Source organism: Ahaetulla prasina, chromosome 7 (genome assembly GCF_028640845.1).
Source record: "Ahaetulla prasina isolate Xishuangbanna chromosome 7, ASM2864084v1, whole genome shotgun sequence".
Classification (NCBI taxonomy): domain Eukaryota; kingdom Metazoa; phylum Chordata; class Lepidosauria; order Squamata; family Colubridae; genus Ahaetulla; species Ahaetulla prasina.
In genome coordinates, this window is record NC_080545.1 from 34,676,571 (window position 1) to 34,688,420 (window position 11,850).

An 11,850-nucleotide genomic window follows, 5' to 3' on the forward strand; every position below is an offset into this window, starting at 1 on the left:
CACACCATAGTGAGGACTCCTTTTTGGGGGAGGAAGACATAGCAGAGTATAATCTGTCTGAAGACGAAGAGTCTGCCCCAGACAAACCTGCTCCCACCGGCCTTTTTCGCCATGAGCTTTTCTACACATTACTACACAAGGCAAAAGTTACGGCCAACATGGGGGTTGCCTTACGCCAATCTGAGGGAGCTTCAGATCTGTCAGACCCCAACAAATTCCTCTTTACTGAACCAGTCTCAGAGCAACGGGTAATTCCTTCACCCAAGCTCTTCTTGGACACCATCCAACGTCAATGGGGTCACCCTGGTGCCATTCCTACTCCTAGTGGCTCAGACAAAAAGATGTACACGACGGATCAAGATCTTGAGGACCTCCTCAAGGTTCCTACCGTAGACACCCCAATTGCCACCTTGGCTTCTTCCTCCAACATTATACCTTCAGATGCAGCAGAAGGTCTCCGAACGGAAGACCGCAGAGCGGAACTCTCCACCCGCAAAACCCATCAAGCGGCTGCCTGGGCTATCAGATCTGCCACAGCAGCCTCATTCTTTGCTAGAACCTCTTTATTTATTTATTTTATTTATTTATTTTATTTTATTTTATTTTATTTTTATACCGCCCTTCTCCCGAAGGACTCAGGGCGGTGTACAGGCAAGATAAAACCAGCAATACAAATATACAAGTTAAAATATCATTTAAAAACTTATTTAAAATTAGCCTGAAATTAAATTACCATAAACTAAAACCCGTTTAAAATTAATAAAATTTCCATTAAAATCCAATTTAGGCCAGCCCAGCGAATAAAGAGATGTGTCTTCAGTTCATGACGGAATGTCCGAAGGTCAGGTATTTGACGTAGACCGGGAAGCTCGTTCCAGAGTGTGGGAGCCCCACAGAGAAGGCCCTTCCTGGGGCCGCCAGCCGACATTGTTTGGCGGACGGCACCCTGAGAAGTCCCTCTCTATGGGAGCGTGCGGGTCGGTGGGAGGCATGTGGTAACAGCAGGCGGTCCCGTAAGTACCCAGGTCCTAAGCCATGGAGCGCTTTAAAGGTCGTAACCAACACCTTAGTGCACTCGGAAGGCCACAGGCAGCCAGTGCAGTCTGCGCAGGAGCGGTGTTACATGGGAGCTACGAGTAGCTCCTCTATCACCCGCAGCTGCATTCTGGACTACCTGAACCCTCGGAGTGCACTACAAGGGGAGCCCCATGTAGAGAGCATTACAGTAATCCAAGCGAGAGGTAGCAGCGCATGAGTGACTGTGCATAAGGCATCTCGATCAAGGAAGGCGCAACTGCGAACCAGGCGAACCTGGTGGAAGGCCTCCTGGAGACGGCCGTCAGATGATCTTCAAACGACAGCCGATCATCCAGGAGGACACCTAAGTTGCACCCTATCCTTTGGGGCCAATAACTGCCTCCAACAGCCAGCTGCGGCTGCAGCTGACTGAATCGGATGCCGGCATCCACAGCCACTCCGTCTTGGAGGGATTAAGCTTGAGCCTGTTTCTCCCCATCCAGACCCGTACGGCTTCCAAACACCGGGACAGCACTTCAACAACTTCATTGGGGTGGCCCGGGGTGGAAAAGTACAGCTGGGTATCATCAGCGTACTGCTGGTATCTCACCCCGAAACCACTGATGATCTCACCCAGCGGCTTCATGTAGATGTTGAACAGCAGGGGCGAGAGAATCGACCCCTGAGGGACCCCACAAGTGAGGCCCCTCGCGGTCGACCTCTGCCCCCCCGTCAACACCATCTGCGACCGGTCGGAGAGATAGGAGGAGAACCACCGATATACGGTGCCTCCCACTCCCAATCCCCCCAACCGGTGCAGCAGGATACCATGGTCGATGGTATCGAACGCCGCTGAGAGGTCTAATAGGACCAGGGCAGAGGAATAACCCCTGTCCCTAGCCCTCCAGAGATCATCTACCAATGCGACCAAAGCTGTCTCCGTGCTGTATCCGGGTCGGAAGCCGGACTGGAACGGGTCTAGATAGACGTCTTCATCCAGGTATTGGGGTAGCTGTCGCGCCACGGCACTCTCTACAACCTTCGCAACAAAGCGAAGGTTGGAGACTGGACGATAATTACCTAAAATAGCTGGGTCCAGGGAGGGCTTCTTAAGGAGGGGTCTCACCACCGCCTCTTTCAAGGCGGCAGGGAAAACCCCTTCCAACAAAGAAGCGTTGATAATCCTCTGGAGCCAGCCTCGTGTCACCGCCTGAGTGGCCAGTACCAGCCAGGAAGGACACGGGTCCAGTAAACATGTCGTGCCGTGCAGCCTCCCCAACAACCTGTCGACGTCCTCGGGAGCCACAGGGTCAAACTCATCCTAAATGGGCTCAACAAGACGTGCCTCCTCTCCCTCACTTCGATCATCCCAAATTCGGTCCAGACCGTCCCTCAGCTGAGCGATTTTATCGTATAGATAACCACTAAACTCCTCGGCTCGTCCCTGCAAAGGGTCATCCCGCACCTCCTGATGTAGGAGAGAGCGGGTCACCCGAAACAGGGCGGCCGGGCGGTTATCTGCCGACGCAATGAGGGTGGAGGCATAACGCCTCGCTTCCTCATTGCCACTAGGTAGGTCCTAGAGTAGGACCTAACTAGTGTCCGATCAGCTTCGGACCGACTGGACCTCCAGGTGCTCTCCAGGCGTCTTCTCCGGCGTTTCATCTCCCTCAGCCCCTCGGAGAACCAAGGGGCCGGACGAGACCTACGCCGGGTCAGAGGCCGCAAAGGCGCGACACGGTCCAAGGCCCCGGCGCGGCGTGTCCCCAGGCCCCGACCAGTTCCTCAGCCGTGCCGTGGGCCAGTTCCTCAGGGAATGGCCCAAGCTCCGTCAGGAACCTCTCGGGGTCCATCAGGCGCCTGGGACGGAACCACCGTATAGGTTCCGTCTCCCTGCAGTGGTGAATGGCGGTTCGAAGGTCTAGGCGAAGGAGAAAATGATCCGACCATGACATTGGTTCCGTTACTAAATCATCTAACACCAGATCATTTAACCACTGTCCAGAGATATAAATCAGATCCAGTGTGCCTCCCCCCGTGTGCGTAGGGCCATCATTTACTCGAATCAGGTCCAAGGCCGTCATGGAAGCCAAGAACTCCCGAGCTGCCGTCGATGACAAGCCGACTGATGGCAGGTTAAAGTCCCCCATGACTATAAGTCTGGGGGTCTCAACCGCCACAGCAGCGAGTACCTCCAACAGCTCGGGCAGGGCTGTGGTCACGCAGCAAGGAGCCAGGTACGCGATCACCAAGCCCAACTGATTCCTATAGCCCCACCGCACATAGAGGGATTCACAGCCGGCAATCTGAGGAACAGTGGTCTCCCTCGGCTCTAGATCCTCCCTGATAACAACCGCCACCCCCCCACCCCTACCTTGGGCCCTCGGCTGATGAAATGCTCGGAAACCTGGAGGGCACATCTCAACAAGGGGGACCCCCCCCTCTGGGCCCAACCAGGTTTCCGTAATGCCCATAAGGTCCGCGGACTCCCCCTGAATAAGATCGCAGATCAGGGGAGCCTTATTAACCACGGACCGGGCATTACATAACATCAGCCGAAGATCCAAGCTCTGAGGATCATGGCCACCCGAGGAACGGGTAGGGACTGAGGGGCCGGAGCACGTGATCGCTCTCAAACATCTTTGATATGGCTCAGACAAATGCAGGAGAGGATTCCTCAGGATGATTCCAGATTACATCAGGACATAAATAAATTGATAGCGGCTGCTGAATACACTGCGGATGCCACCCTTAATTCTGCAAAATTTGCATCCCGAGCCCTTGCCTCCGGCATCACCTCCAGGAGGCTGTTATGGCTCAGACAATGGCAAGCCGACATGAAGACCAAATGGCGGTTAGCGGCTGCCCCATTTAAGGGTGGATCTCTCTTTGGTGAAGCCCTAGACCCTATTTTAGTTGAGGGAAAAGACAAACGTAAGATCCTTCCCTACGTCTCTAGACGTTCAGATAGACGTCCTTCTCTTCCTTACCGCAGACAGCCTTTTCGCACCCAGGATCCCGGGTTCCAATCCCCAGCCTATCAACGTTCCTTCCAACCTCCCCCTGACAGGTTTCAGGACAGACAGTCCTTTCGTGACAGGACCAGGCAATCCCAGACCAGACGTCCCTACCGTGGATCCGGTTTCCGACCTTATCGCAGGAACAAATGACTATCCCGGCCAGGATCCCATCGGCGGTCGTCTCACCAAGTTCGTCCCTACCTGGTCCCGCACGACAACCGATGCCTGGGTACTGCAAACCATCACCCTTGGTCTCTCCCTTGAATTCAATTCAAATCCTCCGAGGAGATTCATCCAATGCCAAATTCCCAAAGAACCCACCAAGAGGGCTCAAATGGAAGACGAGATTCAACACCTATTGTCCATCAGTGCCATAGAACCAGTTCCCATGCCTCACCAGGGGACCGGCTTCTATTCAATTCTTTTCCTAGTGGACAAAAAATCAGGCGGCACCAGAGCCATCTTAGACCTGAAGCAACTGAACCTTCACATCAAATATCGCAGATTCAAGATGCACTCCCTCAATTCAATCTTAGGAAGCATCAGAAGAGGGGACTATCTAACATCCATCGACCTCAAGGAGGCCTATCTACATGTACCCATCAGACCTGCCCACAGACGCTTTCTCAGGTTCAGTTATGCGGGCCCATTTTCAATACAGGGCCCTGCCCTTGGTCTATCTTCCGCTCCTCGTACCTTCACCAAGATTCTGGATGCTGTGGCCCACCTTGCACAATTCAGTAAGAATGCAATGTTACCTGGACGATATATTGATTCTGTCGTCCTCCGCCCAGCAGGCGTTACAGGACTTACAGGTAACAATTCAATCCCTACAGGATCACGGCTTTTCGGTCAACAAAGCAAAGAGCCATCTAGTGCCTACGACCGAAATTGTCCATCTGGGAGCAAGAATCAACACCAGATCCTGCCAGGTGTTTCTTTCCCGAGACCGTCTCCTCAACATGAGAGACACGACAAAAAAGCTAAAGGCACTCAAGAGGGTTCCACTTTCACTGCTCTCACAGTTATTGGGAAAGATGGTCTCTTGTCTGTCGATCGTGCCCTGGGCATGTCTTCACTCACGACCCCTACAATGGCTACTTCTCCCACACCAAAGAACAGGCAACAGCCATACCGATATCAGAATTCCTCTGCCCCCAAAGATCAGAAAGTCTCTACAGTGGTGGCTGTCTCCAGCCCTGACAAAGGGCTGCTCATTACAGGAACATTGCCGTCTCGTCCTCACCACGGATGCAAGCCTCTACGGTTGGGGTGCCCACCTATCAGACCAGGTAACTCAGGGTCGTTGGTCCCCCAACGACCTCAAGAACGACATCAACTGGTTGGAAATGAGAGCTGCTCATCTAGCTCTCAGGTACTTCCAAGCGCAGCTATCAAACCATCATGTGCTACTGCTGACGGACAACACTACCACAAAGGCCCATGTGAACCGTCAAGGAGGCACCCGATCCCGCATATTGATGAAAGAGGCTGCAGCCATAGGCCTGTGGGCAGAAAAACATCTTCTCTCACTACAGGCAGCCCACATATCCGGAGTCGCCAACACACAAGCGGATTGGCTGAGCAGGACGACCATCGATCAATCAGAGTGGCAACTGCATCCGGATCTGTTTCTCACAATCACGATCAAATTCGGGCAACCCATAGTAGACCTCTTTGCCAGCCCGACCAACAAACAACTTCCAAGGTTCTTCTCCAGGTTCCAAACCCCAGGAGCAGAAGGAACAGATGCTCTACGATGTCAGTGGCCCCGGGGCCTTCTTTATGCCTTCCCCCCGACTCCCCTTCTGCCAAGGGTCATACGAAAGATCTTGGAACAGAAGGCAGAAGTTCTCCTCATAGCCCCTTACTGGACTCGACGGAGTTGGTTTGCGGATCTGGTGAGCCTGTCCATCAATCCACCTTGGCGAATTCCACCGGATCAGATTTCCCTACGCCAAGGAGCCATTCTCCACCCAGAACCTCAATGTTATCAACTAGCCGTCTGGCACTTGACAGGGAGATACTAAAGAAAGAAAAGCATTCCATGGGGGTCATCTCCACCCTTCTGGCTTCTAGACGCCCATCCACAACGCGTATTTACGAGGCCACATGGTCATCATTCCATCGCTGGTGTCTTAGACATCGAATAGAACCTACCTCTGCCTCCATTAGACATATCCTGCAATTCCTCCAGGACGGATTGGACAAGGGTTTAGCCACCAACACCATCCGCCGACAGGTTGCAGCTCTTGCCACTGTTTTATTCTGTGACGGGACCTCCATACTTTCTCAACACCCCCGTATCCGACGTTTTCTGAGGGGAGCTTATAATCTGCGACCGCCTCCGGTACACAGATACCCTACCTGGGACCTGACCCTTGTCTTTCAGAAGCTTACGTCTTCCCCTTTTGAACCCTTGAGCTCCTCCAGTCTCAAGCTCTTAACCTTTAAAGTCGCTTTTCTCATAGCCATAACCTCAGCCCGCAGGATCTCCGAGATTGCTGCCCTTTCGGTCAGGAAGGACTTATTGATTTTCACTCTAACGAGTCATTCTCCGACTAGACCCTACCTTTCTTCCTAAAATAAACACAAGCTTTCATAGATCTCAAGAAGTCATCTTACCGGATTTTTGTCCTCATCCCAAGCATCCATCGGAGCATCGATGGCACACGCTGGACGTAAGAAGGGCCCTGCGTGTTACCTCAACAGAACAGCTCCTTTCAGGAAGACAGAATCCCTATTTGTTTCCTTTCAACCAAGGGCTCTGGGCACCAAAGTCTCCCCATCCACCATAGGCAGGTGGATAAAGCCTGTATTTCCATGGCCTCGACCAGCAGAAACACCATCTTCCAGGCCGCATCACTGCACACTCCACCCAGCTGCCACCACAGCTGCCTGGGCCACCCAGGCCTCTATCTTGGACATTTGCAGAGCAGCCACGTGGGCCTCTCCTTCGCCATTTATTAAAAACTACAAGATGGACCAATTTGCCTCAGCCGAGGCCTCATTCGGACGGAGGGTCCTGCAGTGAGTTCTTCCTGTTGCTGAGTCTTCCTAATCTTTCCTTTCCCGCCCTAGGGATATTTAGCTTGGGTATATCCCATTGCTTTGGACTCTCTTAGCAGCATACAGGAGAAGGAACATTGGTTTACCTGAAGGTTCCTTCTATGTACGCTGAGTGAGAGTCCAACCCCTCCCTATTTTCACTTATTGTTTTTGTCTATATACAGGGATCTGGAGGTTATTGTTCCGTTTTTTTCCAGTTTTCACATTGAGTTCGTCTTCTCCAATACCGCTTCTTCGTTAATAAACTGGAGCTAAACAGGAAGAGGAGGTGTGTTTAAACAAATTCAACTCAGTCTCTGGCCAATCAGATGAAGTTAACAACCCATTGCTTTGGACTCTCACGCAGCGTACATAGAAGGAACCTTCAGGTAAGCCAATGTTCCTTCTCCTCCATTATACTTCCCCAATTTTTATATACTAGAACTATGACTGGAAATAAAATATTTTTATTCTCCATTCCCCAAAACTTCTCCAATAACTAATGTTATCTGTATCCCAAATTATTACTAGATATGGCAGCCTCCCCAAGACTTCAGATTTACTAGATTTTGACTCCCATGATTCCCAGCCATCATATCTACCAAAATGTAAGTTGAAAAAGAATGGCAGCTTTTATTTTTGCAGTGGCATGAGTTTGATTCCAGAATTAATTATTATTCCCGGGTTGAATGTGCATTCATGTGTATTTTTCTGCTTGTGCCATTATTTTGCTCCTGGCTCTGCTTGATGGGCCACAAAATTCTATCAAAGGGGAATAAACCAGAATACACAAGCCTGAAATCTTCCCAAAACAGTAAAATAAGCATGTATTATTTAAGTCTTGCCATTAAATAACTGATAAAACACTTTTAGAGGAAAGTTTATAAGTAGAATCTGCTTTAAGCAATTAGCTTAGTTTCTTGGGAAATCTGTCCTATCTTCTTATTCATCCATATATGACTTTTAATGTCTGAGAAATCACTTGAGTAAAAGGAACTAGCATTTTATTTTTTCCTTTCCTATTTTCAAACTCACAACTCTATAGTCCAACATGCCTTACAGCCATTTACCTAGAGACCTCAAAAGGTGTTAGAATTAAACTTTCACTATTTTCTACATCTTGAATTTCAAGAGGGAAATTCAGGAGAAGACTCTCCCACAAGTTAGAATCATGCCTCAAGAGTTCCATCTAGGTCTACTATTATTATTTATTAATCACTTGTTTTAGGCTAACATTCTGTATTGTTACTTTTCAAGGCTAACAGTCTCCAGCAAAATCAATCAAGACACTGGGGAAAGATGTTGTGAGACTCACCAATAAAACGCACTAAAGTAGATAAAAGTCCAGAAATGCAATTGTTTATCTTAACCACCAAAATAGATGAATAAAAATCGAGAAATGTAATGGCTTAACCTATCCAGAGAAGGTGGACAGTGGAAAACCATACATACCTTTTGAAATGCACATGCTGGATGTGGCCAAGTATTAAAATGGGCCCTTCCAATTATCTGCTTAAAAAGTCTGGTATAAAAGATGAAGGTCTCATAGCTTTCAAAGAGCACAGCTGATTTAGATTTAAATATATTTAAATATATTGAGTACTGCATTGCAAATGACAACAGAAGCAAGTTGAGAAATAATACAGCCCACACTCAGAAATACCACACTAAACTTTCACAGATTAAAGAACCAAGAAAACAAGAAATTAACATTTGTTTAAGATGCACCTTTTACTTCAGTACTAACACTTCGATAGGTGATTTCGATAGTTCACAGACCTTTAAACCTCTGGTGTGCATCCAATACACCACCCTCGGGTGCAGGCGCATATAAGTGCGCCCGCACAGCCGTCTTGTGGCGTTAAATGAGCGTTCGTTCACCAAACATCAAAGCGCAATGCATCCGACTCCACGGGCGCACAAAAACTCTTCGGGTGTGCACCCTAACACAAGAGAGGCCGTTTAAAAGAGAACTTCGGAATCACGCCGTTCCTCTACATTTACCACCTCTGTCCGGGAAAACAATGCAGCGTATGAAATCGAACAACAGCATTCCTTATGTTATTTAGAAATGGGAATGACAAATAAATTGAATCAATAAAGTGTGAAGGGGGGAGGTTAAAAGTGTATAAAGGGGAGGAGCATCTGCCACCTGCAAAGAACAGACCTGAACACATGTCACGCTGATAGCCGTCCGCATTCCGGGCAGCTTGGAGAAAACTTTGTTGCCGCAAAGAACACCGGAAGAAAAAGAGGAAGGGAGAAGGGAAGCGAAGTAACAGATTGAAAGTAACTACTGTACTCAACCCCCGGACTGGGAGGGGGAAGGAAGCTTACCACAGCGCACGCTCCGTAGACAGTCCCAAGCAGATGAGGCAGCGGGGGAAGCAGGCGAGAGCGAAATTGTTCACCCCGCGCACGCAAACACAACGCCACGGCGAAGAAGTGTTTTGCCAGAAGAGCCGCCCTCAGTACCTGGACGCGCGAGAAGAGCCGCCGGATGTGAGGGCGTTTCGAAGAAAGCAACACATGAGAAAGAAACGACAATAGTCGCTTCTATGAAAGGAATTGATATTCTTCCGCGGGCGGCGCTGGCTCGGCGACTCCGGGCCTAGGCAACCAGGAATCCGAGGAAACCAAGCAGCGACCTCAAAAGCAGCTGCGCGGGGTCTCGCGTTTCCTCTCTGAGGCTCGCGCCGCTTCTCGCGTTTGCCCTCCCCTTGGGTGCGGGTCTAGTTGTTCCTGGATGGAGCATGCCACTGCTTCTTTTCTATGTGCGTTTGTTGAGGATTCAAATAATTAAAAAATACCGATCCTTGCACGCACGCGCCCCCGCAACTTGGGGGGTGGGGAGAGAGAGAGGCTCCCTGAGAAGTTGCAAAGTTGTAATAATGAAACTTTGCGGCGGGGAATTACAGCAATTGTGTTCTCACCTTCCCACCTACCCCTTTCTTCCCGGCCAAAAGTTCAATGGGAGCCGCGCTGGGCCTTTGCCTCTTCCACACATTTCTGGCCGGCAAGCTTTGCTTCCAGAGCAGGACATTAGGATTCGCGGTCAAGCGTCCTCCATGACGTCAGGCCCACCTGCTAGATAAACAAAAGCCTCTGAGAAGTTATTTGCTCTTTTCCGTCTCTTGATTACCCGCCACTGGCTTAGCAAAGCTCTGCAAGAAAACAACATCGCCCATTCAATTGTCGACGCCGAGTTCCGCTCGCAATTCGAAGGCTTTTGAACTAATGCGGAGAGAGGGTTCCAAGGACTCTTTTAGCCATTTTGCTTCGAAGCGCTGGAAGAGCGGCTGAAGACAATCGCCTTGGGCCGCGACTTTAGGAGTTTGGCCAAAACGAGCATATTTCAGACCGCCTTTCCCTTAATGAACGTGGCGCTTTAGTTTGCAGTAAGAGCCTAACTGACGTCCAACGCATCCCATTTTCGATAGAAAGGCGACAGGCACCTGGGGCCCTCAAATGGGTTAAGACGAGCGACCCAGCCTCTCGCGCAAAGAAGAGTGACGCAAATCCCTCGCGAGCAACCGGCCCTTTGAACAGCTGATGCGGAGAGACTCTGTTTTAAGTGACCGGATGGACAGCGACTCCTCCCTAACATTTTTGCGCAGCACAATTATCCGTTTTTGTACTCAAAAGCTCCCAGTATTTTTATCCTGGCATTGTTAAAACCGGAATTGCATTCCTTACAATTCCACACAGGTTTTCTCCTAAATAAGTGTCAGGGCATCCCGTCGGGCTTGCTCCTGCAAAGGTGCTTAAAATGACAGCCCGACTGCCAGGTGAGAACGTTCGATGTTTGGTGTCTTAAAAGACGACGAAAAAAAGCACCCTGCACAGGATCGAGAATTTTTTGCACCTTATGGCCCCTCTGCATGTTTTAAAACTGGTGATCCCTGGCAGTGATTGGAAGTCCGTCACATTTTGCTCGTGCAACCACGTCGCTCTTTTCTCTTAAACTACATAGGTGAAAAGGGCGTTTAACGTGTGTGTGTGTGTGTGTGTGGTCTTCCCTTCCGCTACAGTTACTAGAATTTTGGCTGAGGCCCGCGGAATACATTCGGTTGCAAGTAGACAATAAAAGTAACCTATCAATTTCTTGCCTTTTCCGTATCTGATATTGTCAAGACCTTAAAGAATGTTAGGATATTTTAAACGCATGGCAGCGTGACCGGAACATTTTTTATTAAGAGGTTACACGAGCAATTAAGAACTTTGCAAGATAAAAACTGTACTTAAGCTCGGAAAGTGTCATGCTATCCTTGAAAGGACTTTCCCCTCTCCAGTTTCAATCCATATATCCATCTTTCAAAACCCTAAATTGTACCGGCAAAGTCTACCTCTTGCAAATACGGATCTTGTGTCCCGCTGAAACCATCTACGACTCTACGCCAAAGGAAAGTATGGTCAGACCCCAAGTCTTATACAGGGCAACTTTCTAATACACATACATGCTACGTATTTTTACAGCCGTTGTAGTGCCAGGAGAATATAAAAGAATTTCTGGCGACATATATTCAACCACGATTTTTTTTTTGTTTACATTTATATTCCGCCCTTCTCCGAAGACTCAGGGCGGCTTACAGTGTGTAAGGCAATAGTCTCATTCTATTTGTATATTTACAAAGTCAACTTATTGCCCCCCCCCCAACAATCTGAGTCCTCATTTTACCTACTTTATAAAGGATGGAAGGCTGAGTCAACCTTGGACCTGGTGGGACTAGAACCTGCAGTAATTGCAGGCTGCTGTGTTTTAATA

The 11,850-nt window shown here is 49.4% G+C and overlaps 1 protein-coding gene across 1 annotated transcript in view; it reads right to left on the reverse strand.

Moving 5' to 3' along the window:
• FOXP2 (forkhead box P2) overlaps positions 1-11,459 on the reverse strand; it is a 1,142,483-nt gene extending 1,131,024 nt beyond the window's left edge. Inside the window, exon 1 of the mRNA XM_058190721.1 lies at positions 9,423-11,459. The gene's annotated coding sequence lies outside the window, so the exon portion shown is untranslated. The remainder of the gene's footprint in view (positions 1-9,422) is intronic.
• Between the last annotated feature and the right edge of the window lie 391 nt (positions 11,460-11,850).